Below are 15,718 nucleotides of genomic sequence, written 5' to 3' on the forward strand. Positions count from 1 at the left end.
GAGTGTAATAACTTGTTTCAGTACATAAACCAACACATAGATTACTAGCGTATTAATATGTACCCTATAAAAGTTTCTGTTCATACAAGTTCACTAGAAGGCGTACCTCCCTTCTATGGGTGAGGTGTAATATAACGTACTTATAGGTTTTGTATTTAACCAGATGTCAAAGAACACGCACATAACTTACACGTGTACGATGTTATAAGAAACCTATAAGGGTATCTTTAATCTCCATAACTCTCATACTTCAATAATATTCCATATGGATGCGTACCCATACTCACGATTAGTGGTGCATGAAAGTTCTTATCAAGGTATCTTTTTAATTCTCCATACAGAGTCTCCAAACAAATCTCAAGTAAAATATGTGGATTTTTTATTCAAAAGTAAACACAGCAAAAAAATTGAAGCTATTTAAAAATCGTCAATATAGTCTTTTAAACAAAGGGGTACCAATTCCCCTGAAAAAATTATTTTCTTTTTCCAGCACAGTGCAATAGGATAGGTGCTTACAAAGATGTTTCTGAGATATGTGCAAAAAAAGTTTGTGATAGCGCAGGTGCCGGCTCCAGTACAATCACAGCGATGGTATAAAAAATATATACAGGAACAAAAAGCACATACCTCTTACTCAGTGTCACTGCAAATAAGAAGGGAGATAGTCCGCACAAGTAATGTAATGTTAAATTGTTTGGTTATAATAGAATAGAATTAGAAAATACCAACATAATAGTCTATCACATCAAATAAATTCTGGATGACATTGGGTTGGTGGTGCACCCCAAATTTGTGCAAAACACATATGACAAAGTTTGGGTGGAGAACGAAAACTTAGAAAAAAGACAAATATGTCTGACTGGGCGCACTCTTAAAACAGTATATATAAAGAGAAATAGAAAAATAGGAATTAATTAAAACTTAACTTTTAATGAAAATCAATTACGAAGGCAAAATCTCTTCACCGTATTAGATCACACTTATTTATGGGCCTACGTATAGATACAATGATCAATATATGTAGATGTTGAGTCAAGGTGATACATACACAATAATTGTTGTGTTTCCTGCGAGGAAAGTCTAGGCACAGAAAGCATGGGGTGATATACAATATATGAGATATGTCTATTATAATTAGTCCATGCTAAAAGGCATAATGCAGGAAAGGATGGCGAAAATAAATGTTTAAGTGAAAGGATCTCTAAAGTCCTGTTTTGTGATTGAAGTCCACAATGGACACAGGAACACCACACATAACACACATCAAATATGACTGACAAAAAATAATAAATAATGAATCAATTCTATACGAATGATATGTACAGTGTCAGTCAATATGATCGCTACTGACACTAGTTATCGTTGATTGGTGAAGTCTGCAATGGACACGGAGACACCATACACAAAAAGCATCAAACATAAAATGAATCAATGCAGTGCGTTTGATATATATGAAGTCAAACGGTAGGATCGCCACCGATACCACTCACTGTTAAATTCTCCCAATATTAATAGTTATTATTAACACAGATAATTGTAAAACTATTAATTAACAAGGTACAAGACCAGGCTAGACCTCAAAACAAAGGGGTCTAAAACATGGGTGTATAGGAATAATGTTGGGAGTCACATGAGTGGAGAGAAACAGTAAAGTCTGAGGTGAGAGAAACGCTCTAAGTCTCTTCTGCTGTTCCCAGTCAATCAAACTGGAAATGAGAGAGTGACAATGGCGTACCCTCAGATGAAACAACAGAAAGGCACTTCTGCTTTCTGAGGTGTAGCTGTGTCTGAGCCCTGATACCGCTGGGCATTGCAGGGGGAGTCACTTGCTAAGAACTCAGATGAGAGAGCGCATCTGAGCGATAGTGAAAATACCTGTGTCAGAGGTGATTTGGCTGAAGTGTGGTGTGTGTGAGATCCAGGAGCTGAATGCTGTCACCGCAGGACGCGCGTTTCGCCGGGAGGGCTTGATCACCTGGTCATGTCGTGTCACTGCACCTATCCTTAGTGCCTCCAGGACCAACGCGTTTCGGGATCAAAATTCCCTTTATCAAGGTTTGGAGGTGCTGCTCCAGGTGTCCCTTTATATAGTGATCGTCTGTAGTAAAATTATTAATAATTTACTACAGACGAGGCGAGGTTCAGGAAGAGGTTCAGTTTCCGGATGAAGCGGAACCTATATCACAGGGCGTAGATGCATTAATCACTTCAGTACGCCAGGCTTTACACACAGAGGACTCAGAGGTGTCTTCTAAACCGACTATTTTTGGTAAGAGATTTAGACAGGCTGTCACTTTCCCAGCTTCGGAGGAATTGGATGATATCCTAACCTCAGCGTGGAAACACCCTGATAAGAGGTTTCAAATCTCTAAGAAAATGTTATCCTATTATCCATTTCCACCAGATAGTAGAAAATTATGTGAAACTCCCCCAGCTGTAGATCCCTCAGTATCCCGTCTTTCTAAAAAGACTGTGCTTCCCGTTCCGGGAGCTGTTTCTTTAAAGGAGTCCTCCGACAGAAAGCTGGAAAACACGCTAAAATCCATTTATACAGTGGGAGGAGTGTCACAGCGTCCAGCACTGGTTAGCTGTTGGGTTAATAAAGCTGTCGAAGCCTGGGCTACTCAGCTTGCAGAAGGTCTCAGGTCAGGATTGCAGACTGAAGATCTCATTCAGCTGGCTGAGCAGATCGCAGAATCGGCCGCTTTCCTTGGGGAAGCTTCTAAGGACATGTGTGGCCTTTCGGCTAGATCTTCGGCTTTAGCTATATCAGCCAGAAGAGCCCTTTGGCTGCGTCAATGGCACGCAGATGCAGAGTCCAAGAGAGCTGTAGAAGCTCTTCCTTTTACCAGAGAATTTCTTTTCGGGGTGGAGTTGGATAAGTGGATCTCACAGGCTACCGGGGGGAAATCCACTTACCTACCATCTGCGGCTCCCCCTCCTAGGCAACCTTCTGCAGGTCCTTCCTTTCGTCCCCCCGGCAGGTTTAGTGGATGCTCCAGGGTAGCTCCGACTTTCTCCCGAGGGTCCAGAGGCCGTGGTAGAACTGCGACATCAGCTTCATCCGGGTCCCAGCAGGACAAGACAACAGCAAAGCCCTCCGCATGACTCGCTCATTTCTCAGTTGGGAGATCTGAGGGTGAGAGCTCATCTTTTACACTTCAGGGAAGTGTGGATCAAGTCTTGCCAGGACGCCTGGGTCAGGGACATCATTACACACGGTCTGAAGTTGGACTTCAGAATAGATCCACCTTCTCGTTTTTTCAGAACCGGTTTACCACTGGCATCAGAAAAGAGGGAGGTTACTCTAGAAGCAATACAGAAGCTGCTGTTGTCCCAGGTGGTAGTGGAAGTTCCGACCCATCAGAGAGGTCAGGGTTTTTATTCCAGCTTGTTTGTGGTGCCCAAGCCGGACGGCTCTATGAGTCTCAATCTCAGGGATCTTAAACCCTTATCTTCGAACCTTCAGGTTCAAGATGGAGTCTCTTCACTCTGTTATAGCAGGACTCGAGAAAGACCAGTTTCTTGTGTCCCTAGACATAAAGGATGCCTACCTCCACTTCCCTATTTGGCCTCCTCATCAAGCATTTCTTCGATTTGCGGTCCTAGACTCGCATTGGCAATTTTAGGCCCTACCTTTCGGTCTTTCATCGGCACCAAGGGTGTTCACAAAGGTCATGGCTGTCATGATGGCTCTACTGCGATATCAGGGGGTAGTCATTGTTCCATATTTAGACGACCTACTGATCAAGGCTCCGTCAGTAGTTCGATTGTTAATAGACATTCAGTTAACCCAGAACCTTCTTTTGCAACACGGGTGGATCTTAAATTTCAAAAAATCCTCCTTGACTCCGACACAACGTCTGCTGTTCCTGGGCATGATATTGGACACGGCGGAACAGAAGGTTTTTCTGCCTCAGGACAAGGTCTCCTCCATTCAAAGCATGGTGCGTCTGATTTTGCGGCATCGCAGAGTATCAGTACATCTCTGTATCCGCCTGCTGGGAAAGATGGTGGCGACCTTCGAGGCGATTCAATATGCACGATTTCATGCCCGCCCCTTTCAGTTGGACCTTCTTTCTCAGTGGTCAGGATCCCACCTATTTCTCCACCAGCGAGTCCTCTTGTCTCCCCAGACGAGAACATCTCTAATTTGGTGGTTGAATCCCTCGCACTTGCTGGCAGGACCACGGTTCGCAGTATGGGATTGGATTCTCCTCACCACAGACGCAAGCCTAAGAGGGTGGGGAGCAGTGACCCGGGGAAGACATTTTCAGGGGCACTGGACTCAAAGGGAGGCAGGTCTACCCATAAATATTCTAGAGTTGAGAGCAATATTTTATGCTCTCCACCTGGCGCTGCCTCTGTTGCAGGGTCAGGCAGTCCGAGTACAGTCGGACAATGCCACAGCGGTTGCCTATATCAACAGACAGGGCGGCACCAAGAGCAAAGCCGCCATGAAGGAAGTAGGCAGAATCCTGCGTTGGGCAGAAAAATTCGCAGTGGCAATCTCTGCCATCTTCATTCCAGGTGTGGAAAACTGGGAGGCCGATTATCTCAGTCGGCAAGATATTCATCCAGGGGAATGGTCGCTCAATCCTCAGGTATTTCACCAACTAACTCTCTGGTGGGGTCGGCCACAGGCCGATCTCGTGGTATCGAGGTTGAACCACAAATTACCAATTTACTGTTCCCGGACCAGGGACCCACAGGCAGCAGCAGCGGATGCCCTGACAACACAGTGGAGGTTCCACTACGTATACTTATTCCCTCCTTTCCCGCTAATTCCTCACTTACTTCAGAGAATCAAACGCGAGAATGTCAGAGTGCTGTTCATAGCACCGGATTGGCCCAGAAGAGCGTGGTACTCGCAGATAAGGAATCTGTTGGTGGACGAGCCGTGGCCGCTTCCTCTTCAAGACCACCTCCTGCTTCAGGGGCCGTTTATTTATCAAGACTTAAGGCGGCTTCGTTTGACGGCATGGCTACTGAAAGGGCCGTTCTTAGACAGAAGGGAATCCCGTCACGTGTAATTCCTACCATGATTAGGGCTCGTAAGGAGGTTACGTCTCAGCATTACTATCGCATATGGAAAGCTTATATCACTTGGTGTGAAAGACGCAATTCACCTCCATCAGTTTTTAAGGTATCACGTCTACTTCTGTTCCTTCAGGCTGGCTTAACGGCAGGCCTTCATCTGGGTTCCTTTAAAGGTACAAATATCCGCGTTATTCATTTTCTTCCAGAGGAAATTGGCCTTATTACCGGATGTCCAGACTTTTCTACAGGGAGTAGTCAGGCTTCAGCCTCCTTTTGTGTCTCCTACAGCACCATGGGACTTAGATTTGGTATTGGCTTTTCTCCAGTCTGAAACTTTTGAGCCGCTTCAGAGGGTGGAGTTGAAGTACTTAACTTGGAAGGTGGTTCTCCTTCTGGCACTCGCCTCAGCGAGGCGGGTCTCTGAACAGGGGGCCTTATCATGCCGTCCTCCTTATCTCATTTTCCATGAAGATAGGGCTGAATTACGCACACACAAATCCTTTCTTCCAAAAGTATTCTCTGCTTTTCATATAAATCAACCAGTTGTGGTCCCTGTGTTTAAGGATGACTCTCCAGCTTCTAGATCCTTAGATGTGGTCAGAGCGCTCCGGATTTATGTCGACAGGACTGCTTCGCTCCGTAAATCGGATGTTTTGTTTGTTTGTTTTGATTTGGCCCGACCAGGTTGGCCGGCTTCAAAACAGACTATTTCCAGATGGATTCGTCTGACTATTAAGCAGGCTTATGTGGGGGCTTCCAGGCAACCACCGGTTTCTATTACAGCGCATTCTACGCACTCGATAGGTCCTTCATGGGCGGCTGCTCGTGGGGTTTCTTTAAACCAGCTTTGTCGAGCAGCCACTTGGTCCGGCAAGCACACGTTTCTTAGATTCTACCGTTTTGATACTTTTGCGGCCTCTGCTTCTGAGTTTGGCCGTGCAATTTTGCAGGGTTCTCAGCGCTTTCCCACCCGGGATGTGAGCTCTGGGACATTGTACTGAGGCTCCAGTGTCCCCCAGTGGATGAAGGAGAAAATAGGATTTTGGTACTTACCGATAAATCCCTTTCTCCGATTCCACAGGGGACACTGGACGCCCACCCTGCGCTGCTCTACCTGCATTTGTTACTTTTTCCACATTCAGACGGTTGTTTGTTACTGTTGTCTGATTGGAATGTTAGTTTGTTTTTTTCTTAACCTTCTTTATATATGAATGTTGTGGCTTCTCTGTTTCCTTCTCCTTACTTTCCAGCTCCTCTCGGGCACAGTTGTTTAGACTGACCTGGGGGGGGGGGGTATAGAGGGGGAGGAGCTAGCTACCATTCAAGTTTTTTTTATTAAAGGTGCCAGCTCCCGGCTAACCCACTTCTATACCCCATTGTACTGAGGCTCCAGTGTCCCCTGTGGAATCGGAGAAAGGGATTTATCGGTAAGTACCAAAATCCTATTTTAGGGGTGCAGGTTTAAAAAAATAGCCTGCAGCCCTGGGAGTGTCCTCTAAAAGTAATCTGTGTCAAAAAAAATAAAAATAAAAAATTCTCAGGACACCCAAAAAAATGTACTTTCATTTTGGGGGCAAAAAATAATATATTGGGGAACAAAGTTTTAAACTAGCGAAATTGATTCAGTGGGGGTTCCAAGTATGCGGCAGGTTTTTTCTAGAATGCTGGTGGTAGCGGCAGGTGGATTTTTGAAGAATTTAAAAAAAAAATTACTTTAGGGACTTAAAAATATGTTTGCACCCATTTCCGTGAACCCAAAATTTGATGGGCATAGTTATTTTTACCAAAAATAAAGATAAATGCTAGTCTCCACTACTTCTTCACAGGCGCATTTATGCACCTGCCGCGGCTATTTAAAAACCTGACTTACCTTCAGCAGGCCAAATCGGGGGTACCCATAGTGATCCCCCCCCCATGTCAGACCATCTTTAGAGGGGTGCCAGAATAATTTCCCGAAAATTCACAGGACTTTTCCATACTTACCTTTCTGCCGGGTCCCGTTTTTGCCGGATCCTAATTGAATACGGGGATACACGGGCACGCGCCCGATACTTTATCCCTGCAAAAAACGCCGATGAGGGCTTAAAGTCCGACCTCTGACTTTTCGCCCCATATTGAATATATCCCTAAGCATCTTGCTAAACTAATTCATCTTTTCATTCAGCGGAGTCTATGCATCTGCTCTTGTATAATAATGGCTCTCACTGAGCCTTTTGGCGGCCACACAAAAACTATAGGCGGTGGTTTGCTCTGACGAGTGAATGCTTAGCATCTTGCACTGGTTGTAGTTAACTGGTCGACAGTCAAACTGTCGACAGCAGAATGTTGCCGGCAGATTGCTGACATGATAAAAAATACTTTAAATAACCTTACTACTGCGTTGGCATTTTGTGCACAACATTTTGACTATCTGCAACATAACTGTCGACCACATTTACCAATCGCTTGTACACCTATGGATTGTAAGCTTGCGAGCAGAGCCTTCCTACCTATATATCTGTCTGTTATTACCCAGTTTTGTTCTATTAATGCTTACAATTGTAAAGCGCAACGGAATATGCTGCGCTATATAAGAAACTGTTAATAAATAATAAAAAAATAAAATGTGTTATAGCGGCACGTTAAGTGCCACTTTATCGCTTCCTGCTTCGCCTCTTTACCGAGGCGAAGCAGGGAGCACTAACGATGAGATGTATGAACATCTCATCGGCCGGAGCGGGGGAGTGTTAACTCCGCCTTCCGGCGATCACCGCTAGAAACCACAACGCATCAGCCCTGATAACGCTTCGGAGCTTCATACATCTCCCCCCATTGTCTTTTGGTGGTTTTAGTTGTGTTTATGGCTAGAATGCAGTTAGAACTGATATTCTAATTGGGATCCTTGATAACACATTCTCAGGGACATGCTGCAATGTAGGTCCGTTCAGTGCTACATTTTGTAATAAGTATTTTTATGGTAACCGTAATAACTACAGTATATATGGAGCTAAAATATGGAGGCCAAGTGCATGTATTTATTAGTGTATTTCAGTCCTAATTAAACTGTAAAACCATCAAAATAGTGACCCTTTGTAGGATTTATCATTAACTGTATGGAAGCATTAAAGTGCTGATAGCAATGGCATCCAACTTCATTGTATTTTTTTTTTTTTTTTTATAGGTTTTTATTCATTGAACATGGGAAGGTGATAGAGCTATAAAATATTTGCTTACATATATATCCCAATGAACTCTGCTTGTTTGGGTTTACAATCAGAAATCTGTGGACAGATTGTTCTGTATTGATGAGAAAGTTTGATGGAGCCACTGCACACATAGGGTCTCATTCAGACCCGGTCGCAAGCGCTGAGCTCTCGCAACCGGGACGATGTTAAGGCCCTGCGCACGCACAGCGGCCGCACTGCGCGTGCGCATGCCCCGGAGCGAGAGAGAAATTCTCTCGCTCCGGAGCTCACTACAAAAGGGGCGGCTGTTGATGTTGATCGACAGCTCGCCCCGTTTTGTTGGGCGTGGGGTGGCTACACAGACGGAGGCGTTCCTGACGGAACGCCTGCCGTTTCGTGGGCGGCCGCACTGACATCAGCAGTGATGTCAGTGGGGAGCTTCCTGCTCGATCAGAGCAGGAAGCTTCCTGGGACTTGTGGTTGCCGAGACCAACCTTAGGGTCTCGTCGCAAGCCCCGATGGTCGAGATGGTTTTGACCTTCGCGACCATCACCCTGGTCGGTCGCTGAAGCTGTGGGTGGTAACCTACAACTTGGCTAGCGACCAGGAGGCCGCACTAAAAAAAACAAGTGGCCGCCCTCATTCAGAACGAGCGCTCGCTTCTTCCGACCGCATCTGAATGAGGGCCATAGTGAGGTCAGTGCTGCTGGCCAGGCTGATGCATCACCTGTTGTGTGCACTGTCTTCTGTCTCAGATGTGTGCTTATAACTCCATCACAGGGTGACAAATGAAACGGAGAAGTTTGTAGTTTTATTATGTCTAGGTGATTGTAAAAACCTTTTTAGGTGATGATCAATATAAAATTACTATTAACAGTGAGGCCTTATTTGGCCTCATGAGTCTCAGAACCCCCATTGTATCTTCAGACGCTGCATTATTTTTAGAACTTAATTTTTAACTTAGGCAAATTACCTCTGCAACAGTAGAAGCAGTTCCTCTTTTTGTAAAAATTGCATTTAGGGGTTCTTATCACCCAGCACTACTTCCTCATCTGCCTAAACTCCTTCTGCTTGGTAGTGAGAAGTGCCAGAGTATACATCCTGTGGCAGCTGTCCATTATCCCTCTTGTGAGGGGTGTAGTCTTTCTGATATTCAGGTGCGTCAGAACCAGCTTTTGAACCTAGCCCGCAACCATTAGAAAATACATGAACGTGCACCTTCCTTTTTTGTTATGTCACATGATGCAAATAACATGAGATCACTCATGAAATGGAATGGGTCAGGCAATATTTCAGGCATCCTGTTTGTCAGTACTTAGTAACATGTCCTTTGGCACCACTTTAAATTGTTGCCTTTGAGAAAACTTAGGCTGGGGTACACACTACACCTGGGGTGTCAAATATTCGGGGCTCCAGCTGCAGTGGAACTACACGTCCCAGCCTTCATTGCCACAATTTTGCTATTAGAGCATGCTACAACTGTGGCAGGGCATGCTGGGATATGTAGTACCACAGCAGCTGGAGGGCCGTATGTTTGACACCCCTGCACTACACGATATGTGAACCCTACAACGCCACAATGCATTGTGCTGTGCATACACACGCCACGATACATTGCACTGTCTGTACACACTGCACGATGCAGCGGACAATGGTGCGGTGTCGTTCCATGCTGCACATAGCAGCATGGCGTCATTCATCTCATCGCCTCGTCTGCTGCGATCGGGCATAGTCACTTTGCTATCCACACGATATATATCGTTCCGATCAGCGTCAGAATGAGATATCGTGTGAGGGATCACATTGTGTATATCCAGCTTTAGAGTTTTTCTTTTGGTTTAAAAATATTTCCCCACACTTCCTTGCAGACGTATGATAATGTCTCCCTATATGTGCTGTATGTTCAGATCTCCCCACAGATTTTCAGGAAAAATATTAAAAACCGGACACTGCGCAGGCCAATCCAAAACTTTTAATATTTAATTCCTGTGAGCAGTATATTTTGGATCTTCATCTTGTTGAAATATCCAACTTCATTTCAGCTTCAATTTCTTATGGTGTACACACGGGACGATTAAAATGTACGATATGAACGATAACGATATCGATCATAGAGTTATCAATCATATCGTGCATTTTTTGGTCCCTTCCAACCCACCAACGACCTGCAATGCGCGGGCACGTATGGATGATGGATGATAACGATATAGTCCATTGCCCATGCATGCAGGCCAACCTTGTTGATATCGATCAGGTTACTATAGGGACCCGCGATTCGTTGGCCATCATTGATGGTATGCTGTATGATCGATATCGATCATCCAGCACTCCGGGAAGGTGCAGGATGATCAGTCAGCGATATCATTATCGCTAACTGTTCGTATCTTGTGTACGCACCATATATTGACCGTGCAACATTACCTTCTAGGATTTGTTCATACTTGGCTCAAGCAAACCTTCCTTCTCATGTGTGTAATATTCCCAGAGCCGCTGGCTGCAGCACAAACCTAAAATTTAACAGTTTGCCACCGCCCCATGCTTCACGGATGGCAATTTCTTCTTTCTTCAAATGCTTCACTATTTTTCTCCAAATATCTTTCTTTGGACGGAATTCGTTTGTTGTCTCGCGCCTGATCTCCAGTCTAAAGTGACAGGAGATCACAGGGCGAGGTTCAATTGATTAGAATATTGCGCCCAATGAGGTCAGGTTTAGTCGCATAAAACAGCTACACCCAACCAAAGTGCTGGGCGCGATCGCGAAATGTGCCGTTTGGGCGCCCAAACGGGTCACTTATCCCACATTTCAGCTTGCACCCCCCGGGGGGGTGTGAGCTGAAATGCCGACGCCGTCAGCTGATTGTGCCCAACAGGAGCAACAATTGAATAGCTCCGTCGGGCGCATAGGTGGCTGGAAACAATTGAATTCCGCCCTTTGTTCCCAAAATTGTGTTTGCATACTACACAGGTTCTCAAACTTTGTCCTCAGGACCCCAAACAGTTAATGTTTTCCAGGTCTCCTCACAGAATCACAAGTTAAATAATTAGTTCCGTCTGTGGATTTTTTGAAATGTCTCTGAGTAATGAATACACCTGTGAACTGTGTGGGGGTCCTGAGGACCGAGTTTGACAACCACTGGCATACTAAATAGGTTTCCCTCTGACAACTCTTTTGTGCTCATGAGTATTGTAATCATTGCTGCATTGTGGACCACTACACTGGTGTCATCTAAACGTCTTTGCATGTGCTTTGCATATTGGAATACAAGTAATTGCATCATAGGTTTGACATATCATTCAAGATCTTCCTTTCTGCTGATGTCTGACTGGAAACTCCAAGCTGGAAGAGTGTGTTTAATAGTGTGCTTGTATGCATGTACAGTGCATCCGTAAAGTATTCACAACGCTTCACTTTTTCCACATTTTGTTATTTTACAGCCTTATTCCAAAATGGAATAAATCCATTTTTGTCGTCAAAATTCTACACACAATACCCCATAATGACGTGTAAAATTTTTTTTTTTTTTTAATTTTTTCTAATTTAATAAAAAAAAAAAAACAATTAGAAATCACATGTATATAAGTATTCACGGCCTTTGCCATGAAGCTCAAAATTGAGCTCAGGTGTGCATCCTGTTTCCACTGATCATCCTTGAGATGTTCCTACAGCTTATTTGGAGTCCACCTGTGGTAATTTCAGTTGTTTGGACATGACTTTGAAAGCCATACACCTCTCTATATAAGGTCCCACACTTGACAGTGCATGTCAGAGCACAAATCAAGCATGAAGTCCAAGGAATTGTCTGTAGACCTTCGAGACAGGATTGTCTTGAGGCACAAATCTGTGGAAGGGTACAGAAAAATATCTGTTGCTTTGAAGATCCCAATGAGCACAGTGGCCTCCATCATCCGTAAATGGAAGAAGTTCGGAACCACCAGGACTCTTCCTAGAGTTGGCCGGCCATCTAAACTGAGAAATCTGGAGAGAAGGGCCCTAGTCAGGGCGGTGACCAAGAACCCGATGGGCACTCTGTCAGAGCTAAAGCATTCCTCTGTGGAGAGAGGAGAATCTTCGAGACGGACAATCATGTCTGCAGCAATCCACCGATCAGGCCTGTATATTAGAGTGGCCAGACGGAAGCCACTCCTTAGTAAAAAGCACATGGCAGCCTTCTTGGAGTTTGCCAAAATGCACCTGAAGGACTCTCTGGTCTGATGAGACAAAGATTGAACTCTTTGGCTTGAATGCCAGGCGTTATGTTTGGAGCAAACCAGGCACCGCTCATCACCAGGCCAATACCATCCCTACAGCGAAGCATGGTGGTGGCAGCATCATGCTGTGGGGATGTTTTTCAGCGGCAGGAACTGGGAGACTAGTCAGGATAGAGGGAAAGATGAATGCAGCAATGTACAGAGACATCCTGGATGAAAACCTGCTCCAGCGCGCTCTTGACTTCAGACTTGGGCGACGGTTGTGTGCTTAGGGTCGTTGTCCTGCTGAAAGATGAACCAAGATATCAAAGGAGTGGCTTTAGGACAACTCTGTGAATGTCCTTGAGTGGCCCAGCCAGAGCCCAGACTTGAATCCAATTGAACATCTCTGGGCAGTGCACTGACTCTTCCCATCCAACCAGATGGAGCTTGAGAGTTGCTGCAAATAGGAATGGGCGAAACTGCCCAAAGATAGGTGTGCCAAGCTTGTGGCATCATATTCAAAAAGACTTGGGGCTGTAATTGCTGCCAAAGGTGCATCAACAAAGTATTGAGCAAAGGCTGTGAATGCTTATGTACATGTTATTTCTTAGTTTTTTTTTTTTTATTAAATTTGCAAAAATCTAAAGAAAAACTTTTTACACGTTGTCATTATGGGGTATTGTGTGTAGAATTTTGAGGACAAAAATGAATTTATAAAATTTTGGAAAAAGTGAAGTGTTGTGAATACTTTCCGGATGCACTGTATATAAGTTGAGTCATCATCTTATGCTGCATATCCACTAAACAATATAAATGAATGATAATGACATCGTTATCGTTCGCAATATCGTGCAGTAGCTATGCCGTCAATGACCAGTGATGCGCGCTCCCACTGGTCGTTTATGCCGTCGCTCATCGCCCAAACTTGCTGTCCAACCTGATACGTCAGGTTGTGTAAGTTCGGGGATGAGGGAGGGTGCTGCCACTGAACGATATATATTATTCAGTGTGGGATCAATATCCACTGCATAATATAATGAACGATAACAATGTCGTTATCGTTCAATCGTTCCTTAGTAATGTAGTGGATATACGACTTTAGAAGTGCCCTTAATTAAGATTAGGCACAGCACCCTGAGGGATAGAAGGGCCTGAGCATTTATTCAACCCTGGCTTTGTCAGTACCTGACTCCTTTTCACTGTATATATCTGGAGGGGTGCTTAAACTTTGGCAACTTGCCACATTTACTGTTCTATTTAGTCAAACTGTTACAGCAAATAAATAGTAATGTGTCATGTTTGTTCCATGCAAAGGGTGTGTATTTTATTGTCACTTAAATTCAGTAAAATATGTAACTGAACAACTTTTGCACACCACTTCTATATATACTGTATGAGTCTGTGGTGTCTGCTCAATAGTAGTAGTGTAAGCAGCTGATTAGTTGGAGCACCACTGCAGCCTATTAGGGGTATTCAATATGGGTGCGATAACATCTACGAGGGGTATTCAATATGAAAGGTTAACTTCCCTGGCGAAGTTAACGTTTCATATCGGAGTTTTTTTCTGCATAAAGGTATGGTGCGCGCTCCCGCTTATCCCCGTATTCAAAATAAAATTAACGAAAACCGGAAACTCCGAAGTTGGATTTGCGTAAAGTTACAAATTTTTCCTTAAAATAATTGTAAGACCCCCCTAAAGTTGTAAAAACATGGGGGAACACTATGGGTACCCCCGTTTTAGCCTTTAATTGAACGTCGGGGATTTAAATAGCCGCAGCAGGTGTTTTTTTTACGACATTGAAGAAGTGATGCAGAAGAGCACTTAGGTAATTTTTTTCGTTTTTTTAAGTGGTCCCATCAAATTTGGGGTACATGAAAATGGGTACTAGCATATTTTGGTGTCCCTAAAGTAATTTTTTTTAAATTCGGCATTTGTGCACCTGCCGCTATAATTCTATTCTAGAAAACACCTGCCGCATACATGCAGAATAGCCCTGAACCTATTTCCTATTGTTTAACAAGTTTTTCCCTTTTTTTTTTTTTTTGCACCCCAATTTTTAAATTAATTTTTTGGGGTGTCCCTATTTTTTTTTTTTTTTACTTTTTTTGACAGTTCTTTTTTAAATGTCAATCTCAGGGGTGCAGGCTATTTTTTTTTAAGCCTGCACCCCTAAACCCCAATTCTGCACTTTTTTTGACACCTATTCAATGGTGAAAACTTATCCCCGTTTTTTTATCAGACTTTTCAAAACTGCGATAAGTCTTTGAAATTGAATACGGTGTAAGACTAAAACAAGTGATATTAACGCAAAAACGATAAAAAGTGCGATATTAACGCAAAAAACGATGTTATCGCACCCATATTGAATACCCCTATATATGTATGTATGTATGCATTGTGTGTATCTCCCAATTTTGCAATATCGGTCAGTCCTTCAATTGTAACAAGATGCCCAGTCCCTGCTGAGGAAATGCATCTCCACAACATGCTGCCATGCTGCCCCATACTTACCTGTTGGCATGGTGTTTGCTGGGGAAAGTAGCAGGAATTAGGAGGGAGAGAAGAACTTCTGTCAGGTGTTTTTTTACACTAATAAAAAATGACACTAATAATAACTTGTGCGAGTGCCACCTGTTTGTACTTCTCTATAGGCTGAGACTAAAGGCCCCCATACATCAGAGAATGATTGCAGCGATCGTGCCATTTGCAATCGATTGTGTATAAAAATCTTTCCCTTTTTCAATCGATTGCACGATTGCTGCAATCAATCTCTGATGTATGGGGGCCTTTATGTAGTACAAAACTAGTATCTGCAATAAATTACAATTGGCAATATGTATTAGCTGGTCATACATTACATATATAATAAAGGTTTCCACAATCTGAGAAATGTATCTAATGGATCATTACATATATTTTATGATGCCAATCTCTGCTTCCAGCTATCACAATGTTTTTCCAGAGTCTCCAGGTCACAAACACATGTGAAATGATTACTTTCTCTTTCATCCACTAGGGGACACTGGAGGTGCTTACGCTGGGGTATAGAGGCGTGGATAGCTGGAGCCAGCACTTTAAATAATTTAGATGTGTGAAGCTCCTCCCCCTCTATGCCCCATCAGCCCTCAGTTTAGAAAATGTGCCTCATGGAGCTGGTCACATTATGCTGTGCTCCAGCAAGACACTTATTTTATTTTATTTATTTATGCATCTTTTACACTCCTATAGGTACCCTTCGCCACCTATCTAAAAGGTGGGGTCCGGGTACCTGGCGCCCTGGTGTTTTAGCAACACCAGGAAGGAGTGCGCAGGGCTCATTACA

General features: G+C 43.9%; 1 protein-coding gene and 1 pseudogene across 1 annotated transcript in view; both read left to right on the top strand.

The window, feature by feature from the left end:
* Positions 1–15,718, top strand: part of CSK (C-terminal Src kinase) — a 126,145-nt gene that overhangs the window by 19,078 nt on the left and 91,349 nt on the right. The window lies entirely within an intron of this gene.
* LOC148540428 (uncharacterized) lies at positions 3,879–5,371 on the top strand (annotated as a pseudogene).

The sequence above is a fragment of the Taudactylus pleione genome, unplaced genomic scaffold (genome assembly GCF_031769625.1).
Source record: "Taudactylus pleione unplaced genomic scaffold, aTauple2 ptg000019l, whole genome shotgun sequence".
Lineage (NCBI taxonomy): Eukaryota > Metazoa > Chordata > Amphibia > Anura > Myobatrachidae > Taudactylus > Taudactylus pleione.